We start from the raw sequence: 13,546 nt of genomic DNA on the forward strand, positions 1-13,546 counted from the left end.
TGTATTTGATGCTCCATATACAGCCTCCTCTATACTGGTGAGACCCGATGTAAATCGGAGGACCATTTTGTTGAACACTTCCGCTCCATCCGCCAAAAGCAGAATTTCCCAGTGGCCAACTATTCTAATTACCGTCTCCATTCCTGTTTCGACATGTCGGTTCATGGCCTCCTCTTTTGCCATGATGAAGCCACTCTGAGCAACACCTCATATTCCGTCTACCTGATGGCATAAACATCGATTTCTCCTTCCGGCATTTTTTTCCCCTCTAACCTCCTACCTCTTCTCTTTACATGCTTATCACCTTCCCCTGATGCCCCTCCTTCTTTCCTTCCCCCTATGGTCACTCTCCTCTCCCATCAGATTCCTTCTTCTCCAGCCCTTTACCTTTCCTACCTGCCTGGCTTCACCTATCACCTTGTCCTCCTTCCCTTCAAGTCCTGATGAAGGGTCTCAGCCTGAAATGCCAACTGTTTATTCTCTTTCATGGATGCTGCCTGACCTGCTGAGTTCCTCTAGCATTCTGTATGTGGTGGTCTTTTCAATACAGTGGAGACCTCACTGTGAGCACCTGACAGGGTATACCCCAGAAGGAATGCAAATGAATTGCTGGTTCATCTGGAAGGAAGGTTTGGATTTCTGAATAAAGTGAAACTGGCTTGAGAAGGAAGTGGGTGTCAGCATAAATGGAGAGTAGACCAGAATATTGCAGGGAGACTGGTTCCTTCAGAATGTTGAAAATTGAAGTTGCATTTGGTGGTGGTATCGCTTTGAAAATTACAGAAATTACAAAATCTTTAGGGCCCGATATTTATTTATGGGGGGAGGAGAAAGGACGAGACCTCTGTCCAACATAATCAAGGGAAGACATAGAGGAAGCACTGACAGGAAAGTAGCAGCTTCAATGGACCAATAGAGACTGGGAGAATGGAATGGAGTCATTGCAGGAAGTGGAGTGAAAAGAAAGCCAGGGAAAGCCATGATCATACTGAATGGCGGTGCAGGCTCGAAGAGCCAAATGGCCTACTCCTGCACCTATTTTCTATGTTTCTATGTAAATCAGTCATACAGCACAGAGAAAGGGTTTTCAGTCAACCATCATTCATTTCCAATCCCCATACACTCATCCCATTTTATTCTCCCTACATTCCCACCAACTCCCCCCCAGCTTCGACCCGTCTTCAACATTCCTGGGGGAATTAACAGAGGCCAACTAACCTACCAATCTGCGCATTGTTTCTGATTTAGAAGAAGAACCAACTGAAAAAGTGGGCCTGCCCCGCCCTGCTTGTGGACTGGAGAGGAGGTAGAAGAGTGTGAGATTAGGATTCCATTGTCTCTGAGGCCAGCTACCCTCAAAGGGTGAATAAAAATATAATGATCAGAGGATACGTTCTGCTGGCAGTGATGCAACTGTTCGTGCTGCTGCCTCATGGCTCTCGGGCCAGGGCTCAGGTACTTCGCATGTGGAGGTTTTTGCATGTTCTTTCTGCGACCACAAGGGTTTCCTCGTCAATCCCACAGACACTTTGTTAGGTTACTTAGCCACCGTAAATGACCACTAATGTTGAGAAGTGAGAAAAGAATCAGAGGGGAGTTGACGGCATGTGAGTGAGACTAATATACAAAAAAATAAGGGAAGTGGTAGTGGGATTGAGGTGATTGCTTTGCTGTGAGCCAGTGCAGGCCTCCTGAGCTCCCTGTATCCTGATAAATCCTGATGTTCTTTGGTGTTGCCTCTGGGCAAAATTAACTCAGCTAACTGAGAAGCTGCCTCTGTTCTAGGCTCAATCCCGACCTCCAGTGCTTCCTGTGAGGGTTGGAAGATTGAGGAGCTGCCGTAAATTGCCCCTGGTCTGCAGATGAATAGTAAAGCCTGGAGGTAAACGGAGAATAAAAGGGCAATTAGTTTGAATGGGTGTGGTTGATGGTGTACTCTAAGGGTCAAAGGGCCAGTTTCCGTGCTGAACGACATTAGTTTCTGTGAGTTTGAGGTTAGTTTGCCAAACAACACTGTTCTTGTAAGCAAATTTCATGACAATGTTCAGGTTGGTCCTTTGTGAGCAAAGTGATGCAAGGAGAGGTCAATTGAAGGGAGCAAGTCATGTGGAAAAACAGAGAGGCAGAGGTGTGGAGAGGGGGGGGTCCAGGTGATTGGGGAATCCTGGAGGAAGATCAAGGGGACAACAGTCAGTGGTGAGAGTTCCCAGTGAAGGAAATAAACACAGAGACATAGGTAGTGGAAGAGCTCAGAAACAAGAGAAAATCTGCAGATGCTGGAAATCTACGCAACACACCCAAAATGCTGGAGGAACTCAGCAGGTCAGGCAGCATCTGTGGAAAAGAGTAAACAGTCCACGTTTCGGGCTGATTTCAACCGTTCATCAGGACTGGAGAAAAAAAAGAGTAAGAAGGTGGGGAGTGGGGAGGAAAAATCACAAGGTGATTGGTGACACCTCGAGAGGGGGAGGGGTGACGTGAAGAGCTGGGAAGTCGATTGGTGAAAGAGGTAAAGGTCTGGAGAAGGGGGAATTTGATAGGAGAGGACACAAGGCCATGAAAGAAAGAAAATGGGGAGGAGCACCAGAGGGAGGTAATGGGTAAGTAAGGACATAAAGTGAGACTGGATTGGGAAATGGCGTGGGGGGCGGGGGAACATTACTGGAAGTTCAAGAAATTGATGTTCATGCCATCAAGTTGGAGGCTACCCTGATGGAGTATAAGATTTTACTCCTCCAACCTGAGTGTGGCCTCTTTGTGGCAGTAGAGGAGCCCATGGACTGACATGCCGGTATGGAAATGGGAAGTAGATTTAAAATGGGTGGCCACTGGGAGATCCTGCTTCTTCTGGCAGACAAAGGATAAGTGCTCGGCGAAGTGGTCTCCCTATCTATGTTGCATCTCACCAATATACAAAAGGCCATACCAAGAGCACGGATACAGTATATGCCCCCAACAGACTCACAGGTGAAGTGTCACCTCACCTGGAAGGACTGTTTAGGGCCCTGAATGGTATTGAGGGAGGTGGTGTAGGGGCAGGTGTAGCACTTGTTCTACTTGCAAGGATAAGTAGATCAGTGGGGAGGGACGAATAGACAAGGGAGTTGCATAGGGAGTGATCCCCGTGGAAAGCAGAAAGTGGGGGAGAGGGAAAGATGTGCTTGGTGGTGGAAATTATGGAGAATTATGTGTTGAATTTGAGGCTGGTGGGTGGTAGGAAGATGGGGTGAGGAAGACATGAGGGAAATGGAAGAGATGCGGTTGACGACAGCAATGATGGTGGAAGCCTCTTTCTTGGAAGGAGGAGGACATCTCCTTTGTTCTGGAATGAAAAGCTGTCCTGAGAGAAGATGCGGTGGAGAAGGAGGAATTAAGAAAAGTGGATGCCATTTTTACAAGTAACAGGGTGGGAAGAGGTATAGTCGAGGTAGTTGTGAGAGTCCGTGGGTTTATAAAAGATATCAGTAGACATGCTGTCTCCAGAGTTCAGAATGCACTGCAAAGTGGTAGCAGAGGACAGATCAATCAGGATCAGAGGGGGAGATCAGAAAAGATAGGAAATAGATGGTAAAGGGCAAGACTTCAGCAAGAGGTCGAAGCAAATGAGATGCGGGAGAAAAAGGTTGCAATCATTGATAACACAGGAGATTTTGCAGATGCTGGAAATGCAGAGCAACATACACGCAATACTGGAAGAACTCATTAAGTCAGGCAGTGTTTATGGAAATGAATAAACCGTTGACGTTTCAATCTGAGACCCTTCATCAGACTGGAAAGGAAGGGGGAAGATACCAAAATAAGGAGAGGTGGGGGGGGGGAGAGGGAGGAAACTAGGACAAGCTAAAAGATGATAGGTGAAGCCAGGTAGATGGGGGAGGGGGGATGGAGTAAGAAGCAGGGAGGTGATAAGTTGAAAAGGCAAAGGACCTGAGAAGAAGGAATCTGATAGGAGAGGAGAGTGGATCATGGGAGAAAAGGGAGGAGGGGCACTAAATGGAGGTGATAGGCAGGTGAGGAGAAGACACAAGAGGCCAGGGTGGGGAAATTAAGAATAGGGAACGGGGATAAGGAAAAAATTACTGGAAGTTGAAGAAAAATGAAAAGTTGTTTGTTAAAGTTCAGGAAATGGTAAAGGAAGATGTAGAAACATGGACCAGGACAACATTGAGTCAGAGTGATTTGACACTAGTCACGAGAGATCATGGGAATGTCATAGGGCATTAAACTTGGATGTGACATACCATAACTACTTCATTTTGGACACCTGCATCAAGACAAAGAAAGGATTCACCAATCCTTGCCCTCCCTTCGGCTTTACATTAAATGGATCATCTTGGTAATTTCCGCTGTTTGCAGCATGATGGCATTCCAATCCGCTCTTTCTCTTGCTGAAGGTACAGCTCCTTCCACAACAGCTTGATTCATTCCTCAGTCTCTACCAACACCTACTTCCTTTCACAGGAGATGCAACATTTCCATCACAGGCACCAGCTCCCCAGCATCCAGAACATCATTAAAAGGCGAGGGCTCAGTAAGACAGCATCCATCATTAAGGGCCCCCATCACCCAGTTAACACTCTCTTCTCAGTACTACCATCAGAGCCCAAAGAGGCACATTTAATGTTTTAGGAACAGTTTCTACCCCCTCCACCATCAGATTTCTGAACAGACAATGAAGCCATGAACACTGCCTCACTATTTTGCACTGTAAATTATAGTTTTATGTATTTCATTGTTGTGCTGCCACAAACACATATAGGTGCTATTAAACCTGATTCTGACGTCTGTCCTTCCAACTCTACCCACCAAGTGCTGTGATCCCCTTGACCTTCTCCAGTTTATTCGATGCTCACAATGTCCAAACGTCAGACACGGTCAAGTGATTCCTGCAGAACGCACTTATTTAATGTACAAGGGGTGACGCTGATCTTCCATTATTTGTCACTTAGATTTTCCATCCGACTCAACCGCACTGCCGTCAACCTTCTCTATTGTGGCAAAGAACTAACTCGAGAAACAACATCTTATCTTGCAACTAGACAGTGTAACATGCAAGGAATTAAATTTCAGATAACCAGTTTGAGTCAGAACTAGGCAGTTTCAACAACTTTCTACATTTACCATTTCTCTATATGCTACCTGAAATCGAATATTCCGAGATCGACGTCCATTGCTTGAAAACTTTTAACTGAAGCGGGAAGTCTAAACCTAAAAAACAATCAAATGAATTCCTAAATACATTTCCCTATTTTTTAAAAAAACCCTTTTGCCGATGTAGAATTTACCTTTTCATTCATGTGGCTTCAAAAATGTGTTGGGCTGCTGCCGTTGAGGAGCAGCGTAACGGAGCTACAATGGACCACAGAAAGTTTTAATATTAAAAAAAGACTTTAAGCGTGCAGGTTATTCTAATCACCAATTTCAAAGTTGCGCCTTACAAACCGAAAACTTACTTTAATGAGGGAGAAATACGAAAACTGTTTTTTTTTGGCGAATTCCACACTGTACCGGATTAAAAAGTGGGGAAATTGAACGCCGTTAGCAGCAGCAACATTCACACGACCCGCCGCTCGCTCGTCGACCGCTCACCTGAACAGCGGAGCCGCGCAGTCTGGGCGACTCCTCCCGCCGCGCCGGAGTCACAATCGCCGGCGCCCATCTTTCCCCGCCCGTTCGCCTCCTTGTTCCCTCTCCCTCACCGACCGAAAGAGCGGGTCCGCGCCACGGAGCCAAGCGGACAGCGCCCGCCCGCCCGCCGCCGAGACCCGTCGCGCTTGCGCAGTCGCGGGCCGCTGGGCTGCTCCCCTTCCCCCCACCCCCTCCCCCACTCGCCGTCCGCCTCTAGCAGCCCGGAGCCAGCCCGGCCAGCACAGCGAGCCAGCCAGCCAACGGTAAGCGACCGCCACAGCGCCTCCACCGCTCAGGCCTCGAACATCCACGGACTCACTTTGCAAGCGACGCCCGGGATAAGGCGCCCTCAGCCGGGCGGCGGTTTGCAAATTTAGACCGGGGATCGAGAGGTGGGTTTGGAAAACATAATGTTTTTTTTCTTTCCCCTGTTATCTTTCGTTTTTTCTCTCTCCGTTTGTTTATTAACCGAACATCGATGTGAGGTGGGTTAGTTCCCCGTTCCCCCCCGGGGAAGTGAGGCGAGTGGGTGTGGAGAGAGCCCTGGTTGTCGGTTGTATTTTTCTGGGCCGCTGCCACAGGCCGCGCGGCCTAACCCCTACCCGCCTTGTCCGCCTTTTGTGTGCCATTGCTTCACGCCCACTGACTCGTCCCAGAGTCCCCGCTCGGCCTTGGGCCCCGATCCCGCCTGCCTTCGGTGAAGCCTAGGCCCGACCGCGGCCTCGGGGCGCCCCGCTGCCTGTCAGCGCCGGCTTCTTTTGTTTGCAGGCCGCAGGCGGAGTGGCCGGGGCTGTCGGGGAGTGTGTGTGCGCGCCTGCAGGCCGGAGTGAGACTGGGCTGCACTGAGCTTGGCTGCCGTGCCCCTGTATACCTGCACGGGGCACACACCTCACTCTGGCAGCTTCAGACTGCCCTGCCCTGAGTTGGATGCACTTCTCAGCAGTACCCATCCCAGCTCTGCCCCCTCTCTCTGGGTTACACAGTGGTCTGCTACATCACACACTACCTACACACACCTTTTCGATTTGAAGAACTGACACACATCCGCGGAGGTCTCCCTTTATATTTGCACACCTTGCTGCTGTAGATCTTAAACTTGGGGGCCAACAGTTTGCAGATCCTTAATATTTGTCACTGTGCATCTTCGGAAGATCTCCTTTGTAACTGTCCAGAAATCGCTCTAGTATTTGTATTCATGCTGTTCTGCAGAGTTCCCCTGTTGTGGTCTCTTGCACAAGGAGGAAATTTTATTTTGTGTATGGATGTCGTTTGCAGTTAATACTTATCTCCAGCATGAATAGTCTCCTCAAGTCTGCTGTCATTCAATAAGATCGCATTGCTACTTCAACTTGACATTCTTGGTAGCCATCAATTCCCTTATTGTTTGAGAATCAGTAGATCTTTTGACTTAAAGATGCTAACAACTGATCATCCACAGCTGTTTTAGGAGGAGAAAATTCCAAACATTCACAACCATTTGAATGAAAATTCGCTTTATCCTCAGTCCATTTCTTTATCCTATAAAGCTGTGTCCCCAGTTCTTTATTCTGCAGCTGGGTGAGGCATCCGTCTTTGCAGTTAGATAGTTCCATGTGGATCTGTGAGACTGCGTCCTAATAATCGGAGGCAGATTTTTCTTTTCCCGGAGAGATGGAGATCTCCCTTCATTATAGAACATACCATAATACGACTGTATCTCATTGCAGTCACACGTGGAACCGAAAGGGAATGCCCTATTTTCTGTAGTTGTATACAAGCATAGCTGCAGAGAAATGAATGTTCTTTTTAAGATGAAAATAGATCTCTGTATGATTTGATTGTGCAGGGAAATCAATTTGTACTTTAAGATCTAAATTGAAATTTTGTAGAGTACTTTGTTTGTGACCACATCTTTGTTACAAGTGTATGTCCTTGCTGAGATCTGATGGTCTTTTAATGGGGGAATGAAAGCTTGATTAAGTTAACTGCTGTTTATTGGTGAATTCGCTTGTGTTTCATATTTAATGTGTGCATTTCACCATTTAATTCTACTTTGATTGATCAACAGAAATGGAATGCATTGGTAGTATTAAGCGAGTCAGTTTGCCCAATTGTACTGTGGATGGTATGTAGAACTTGATATAGAAATCTCCAGAGACCTTCTGGTGGCAATAAAGCCCTAAGAAATTGTTTGATTGAATCCTTACCTAAGTTTACCAGAAGAAAGGTTAGCACATAGTTAAATGATAGGTGGACTGGAGTCAACCCTGATATTCCTAGTATGGAATGTGGTGAGTGACTGAATTGTGTAACCAAATATGTACACTTTTTTTAAGAGAGTTCACCTGTCATATGATGCTGTTAATAGTTTGCCAGCAAGCCACTGGTCCTTCTTAACTCTTGGTTGTACACTGGCTCCTTTTCATCCATGCTCCAGTGCCCGTTAACCAGCATGTGTTGGCAGCTCGTCCCTGTGTGACCTTAGCCCTCCTTATTTCTGTAAGCCTTCCTGGGTAATCGATTCTGCCCAATTGGGTATCTCAACTTTTGATCAGGCTTCCACTGGTGGCAGGTCTTCGGGGGCCATTAATCCTAGAATTCTTGGACAAAAGTTCAGCTTCCTTTACCTAATTAATTAATCAGTAATAAATTTTGTTTCTTAAATATTCATTGATATATTTTCATAAATTGAAGGTGCCGTAGAAAAGCACATTCTAAATATATGCATAAACATCATTTACAAATGATAATTCACAAGTACAGCAGCAGATATTGCCTCAGTATTTGACCATTTTAATCCTCAGTAGCCTTTGTCGACATTGACTACACCATGCTCTTCCAGGTCCTTCCGCCATTATTGAACACCTGTTTGATGCCTTCTATTGTAGCAGAAGAGTCAGCTGCTGCAGTGACTTGTAGTCTCTTTTCTTGCATCATTGCCTCTGGCATCCTCCAGAGAATAATCATTGGCCCTTTCCTATATTCTATTTGCACGTTCTCTCTTTACTAAATAATCCATATACACTGACAACACCGCTGTGGCTCCTGATCTCTCCACAGTCTCTAAATTCTTCCAGTGCCTGACTGGCATAGGATGAGCAGAGATTTACTCTAAATAACTATCGGGTAGAACAGAACCCGCAAGCTTTACTCCCTAACCCCCCGATTCTGTCACTTTGCCTGGCAACTGGTGGAGGCTCAGCCAGGTTGTTCACAACTTTGGGGTCACATTTGACCCTGAGACAAGCTCTTGAATCCACATCCATGCCATCACTCAGATTGACTATTTTCATCCTTGTAACAGTGTCTGACTCTGCAGCTGCTCACCCCGTCTGCCATTGAAACATTCATTCATGCTGTTTTTGCTCCTGGCTGTGACAATTCCGGCACATTCCTTGCCTGTCTCCCTTGTTCTACCATTTACAGATCTACACTCATCCAACACTGGTATCCATGTCCTGAACTCTTTATCAAGATACCCTTGTGCTAACAGCCTACTGCATATTACCTTCTGGACCAGTGACAGCTTAATTTTAAGATTCTTGCCCTTCTCAGATCCTCTCCAGGGTTTGTACTTTATTGGGTAAGTTAACTAAAGACCTTTGATAAATCAGTGATCATCCAGCTTGGGTCCCTTGAGTATCCCTGATTTTATTTGTGCCACTCTAGTTCTACACCTTCAGCTTCCCTTAACCTTGCTACTTTTCTTTCTTTGAGAGGTCCCTCAGTCCCTTTGTCCATCCTAACAGCTCATGTTGCTTGATTGCAAATTTAATTTAACATAGGTTTTTTTGAAGCACTTTGGTCTGTTTTAACATGTTAACAGCACTATGTACAAACAGGTCATTCAAAACATTGACAGCTGCAATTCATTTTTTTTTCTTGCTTGTAGCAGTCACCCTGAAAAATGCACAGGAGGGTTTGATGTTAAGAAGCTGGAATATAATGTGGAAAAGTGTGAGGTCGTCTGCTTCAGTGCTGAAACAGAAAAGTAGTGTATTCTTTAAGCGGTGACAAATTGGGTAGTATTGATGGGTTCAAATGGATTGAAGTATGTTTGTACAAAGGTTACTGAAATACAGGTGCATCGTGATTAAAAAGTTTAAATGGTCTGTTTGCCTGTATTATGAGAGGATTTGAATGAAGGAGTCAAGGGTCTTGTAGAGGACCATTGTGAGAATGCACTTGGACTATTGTGTACAGTTTTGGTCTCCCTAGGTAAGAGAGAATGTACTTGCCATAGAAGGAGAATATCAGAGGTTCACCAGACTGTTTAGAGGGATGGACCGCTTGATGACTGAGGAGTAATTTGACTAGTTTAGGCCTGCGTTTTCTAGCATTCAGAAGAATCAGAGATAGTATCATCAAAATGTTTACAGGGTTTGATAGAATGCAAATATATTTTCCCCTCCCCAGCTGAGGACTCTAGAATAAATGTCAGTTTCAGAATAAGAGACCAGCAATCTCAGACTAAAGGTGATAAATTTCTTCACTCAGAGGATGGTGAATCTTTGGAGTTCTTTGGATGATTTCAAAAGCTCAATTATTGATGGCATTCAAAAAATATTGATAGCTTTTTGAATATTAAAGAAATCAAGAAAAATAATGGAAGAAAATGGTGTTAAGGTAAAAGAGGATCTCGAACTTGGGTTTTGGCAGGTCATGTGTAACTTGAACTTCTTGAGGCATGCTTTCTTACCAGTTTCATATCTCTTGAAGTTGGATGCTGTCCTTGAATAAGGTGCTGAAGTTACAGAATGAAGTGAATCACACACTTGCATGTGTATGTGAGAAATGGGGAGATGTAATTTTCTGCTTCTGGGTATCCCAAAAAGCGAGTTCCTGGTCTGAGTTGGGCACTGGTGTGTTGAGGGAAAGTTCTGGGGGAAGGACATTAGTGCTACTGTGAGAAAAAGAGCAGCTGCTCCTCATCCTATAGCGAACAAAACACCAAAATTAACTAGGAAACAACTTGGGAGATTAGCATCGCTGTACACAAATATTAGATATAGACTGAAATGGATTGAGCAGACCTTCTCTATTTTGGTTTTCGCTGGATTTTCTATTGAGTGTAACATGTATTAATGGCTGACTTACTTTGCCCTTGTTTCAGTTTGGTAGGGTTGACTTTGATAGAACAGAAAGGATGTGGATCCAGCAAGGGACTGATGAGCTAATTTGTTTCTTTGACACGTTAGGTTCTCTGGTTAGACGAATTGAGTTACATTGTACAGTAACACGGATTTCTCAGTTTTGACAATTGAGATCGTAATCTGCAAATTGGCACTCAGCTGATCTCTCTGAACCTAGGAAGAACCTCACACCTTCTGCTTTGTCGCACATTACATGACCAACTGAACCACTTGAAATTTTATTTCATCTTAACTATTTGTTTATTAAATTTATACCTGCGGCACCCGTGTTAACACTAAGGAAAAAATAGCCCCTTTTCCCTTCTTCTTGAGATCCCTTGAGCTGGTTGTTCATGTAATACGATTGTATTCTGGCAAAGTTGTTTGTGCTTGAACTGGAGTAATTTCTTGTAGAGGTTTGTTCAGTAACCTCTGTTGGGTCACGTAGAGTGTGAGAACACTGGGGAGGAGCTCAGTCTGCATGAGTTGTAGATTCAAAAATCTTCGAGCTCTTGAATCTCTGTGTGCTGATCTGGAACATGACCCAGCTTGGTTCAATAATCCTTTAACATCTTAACGTGAATTTTTCAGTGTCACTTTTGAAATGTTCAATCCAGCTTCAGCTGAACTGCCTTTTGAGGAAGGAAGTTCCATATTTCCCGCACTATTTGAGTGATACCACTTTTAAATAGCTTAGTTCTTATGTAATGCCTCCTCATTCTGGAATCCCCACTAGAACAAAAATGGACAACACCCTTCTGAAATAGAAGAAAGTTGGGCCGTGAGAGAATCTATGCAGCGTTATAAAAAGCACAATTTTCTACTACTTGGCATATAGTCATTTGACCTGGCAGGATTTTTTAAAGTATTATAACATGGACAGGCATATATTGTAGCAGCTTTGTATGTGGAAGGGTTAAGAAAAATGAAAGAAAAAACATGGAGATGCTACCGGTGGTCCCTTACTGTGATTTTTGAATTAGTGTGATAGAATAGCAGCAATGCCAATTGATGCTAGTATAATGTCAAGAAAGGATTAAACAATATTACCTTGCCTTTTTTCTTCTATGTTATTCGTATTCCAATCCTGATTGATCTGGGCCAATATCCCACTTTCCATTCCATGTAAATATACTCATTCCAAATTTAGTTGTCCGTTTCTTCACATGAAAGTCCAGTTCGTTTATTGGCTCAATGCTTCCTGAATTATAAAAAAAATCTAGTCAAGAGATGTCCTAGTTTTAAAATTTGCATCCTTTTCTTCAAATTGCCTTCATATTTTGCCTTGGAGCACCACTCACTCTCATCCCCCACCAATCCAGGTAGCTTTTAGCTCCTTTATGCCCTTGATATCTCCAAGCTCCCCCAGCTCTGATGTCTCATGTCAAGAACAATAAATGCAGAAAATATTCAGCAGGTCAGTGGGAAGTCTGGCTGGCTGAACACTCTACATCTGTGGGAAGCGAAGTGAAGCCTACATTTCAGATCCTTAATCAGATCAGATCCTTGGTCAAAACTGAAAAGGAGACAAATCAAGCTGGTAAAGCTGGAGGGAGTTTGGAGAAGTGGATGTGTCTGATGGGTAAGGCCAGGGTGACCATGGGGTTCACCTATAACCAAGATTATCTGGTCATTGGGTGAATGGGAACAGTTAGAGGGCAAAATCCTACTCGGAAGAATGCAAGAGTTGTGAAATGCAGAGCCGAAAGACAAGCACAGCTGGTCAGGCTGGGCAAGGCCAGGGTGACCATGGGGTTCACCTATAACCAAGATTATCTGGTCATTGGGTGAATGGGAACAGTTAGAGGGCAAAATCCTACTCGGAAGAATGCAAGAGTTGTGAAATGCAGAGCCGAAAGACAAGCACAGCTGGTCAGGCTGGGCAGATTCACCACTCCCACAGAGAGGAGAAAACAAAAGCAAGCTGAGTTAATGTTACAGATGTCTGACTGATAGAGACCAAGAAATCGAGTTGTCTGAACTTGATTTTCATTGATATCTCATGTCCCTAGTTTCCATTTTTACAGTTTCCACTGGATTGATCATAATAAAGTAATTCGACTTCCAAGTTAGTGAGCCCAGAGCTCTGGGACCCTTTCCATACTTCTCTGCTCCTTTAAGGTGCTTTTTTGAAATCTAACTGAATGAATACAATCACCTTTCAAACATCTCCTTTTGAAGCAGGATATCAAATTTTGATCAATAATTCACTACTAAAAATTTGAAGAAGTTTCAGAATTAAAGGATATTTATAGCCGTGAATTGCTTTCACTAATGAACAATTCTCACCCATTAGGGGAAGAAATGTTTCTGATAATTCTCAGTGCATGTCCTATAAACTTAAAACTTATTCTGATGTTGCAGCGGGCTTGATGCGATATTTTGACCTCATCTGTTTTCCGCACCTTGCTTTGTAGAACATGTTTGCATTTTTTTTCACCATTCTACTACATCCCAAAACTTTATAGTTAATAAAGCACTTCCTGTCATAATATAGGCAATGCTTCACACAACAAAGTCACAACTGTTTCCTAGCAGTGTTGGACAGCAAACAAACATTGGTCATTTGTGCCAGGGAAAAATTCCCTATTCTCAGTAATCCCTTGGGATCTGTTTCATTCAGCCTGGTAATCCCTTCTCCGAAAAGGAGAGTCTAGTGTTAGGCATGCTGAGGAGGTAGCCAGCTGAGTGTAATTGCGCCTTCAATGTTGGAGATGTTGTCCAGAGAGAAGACAGTGATACTGGCTTACTTCTGTTGAATTTAGTAGATTTTACAGAGTTAGAGTTGATGTGGTTATAGATCTCTC

General features: G+C 44.3%; 1 protein-coding gene across 2 annotated transcripts in view; it reads left to right on the plus strand.

The window, feature by feature from the left end:
• Positions 1-5,835: 5,835 nt before the first annotated feature.
• ino80db (INO80 complex subunit Db) overlaps positions 5,836-13,546 on the plus strand; it is a 127,069-nt gene continuing 119,358 nt past the window's right edge. The window contains exon 1 of one of the 2 annotated variants that reach the window (XM_063051611.1): positions 5,836-5,891. The gene's annotated coding sequence lies outside the window, so the exon portion shown is untranslated. Of the gene's footprint in view, positions 6,021-13,546 lie in introns of both variants that reach the window. The other variant, XM_063051612.1, reaches the window with a different exon arrangement.

The sequence above is a fragment of the Mobula hypostoma genome, chromosome 6, assembly GCF_963921235.1.
Source record: "Mobula hypostoma chromosome 6, sMobHyp1.1, whole genome shotgun sequence".
Taxonomy (NCBI): Eukaryota; Metazoa; Chordata; class Chondrichthyes; order Myliobatiformes; family Myliobatidae; genus Mobula; species Mobula hypostoma.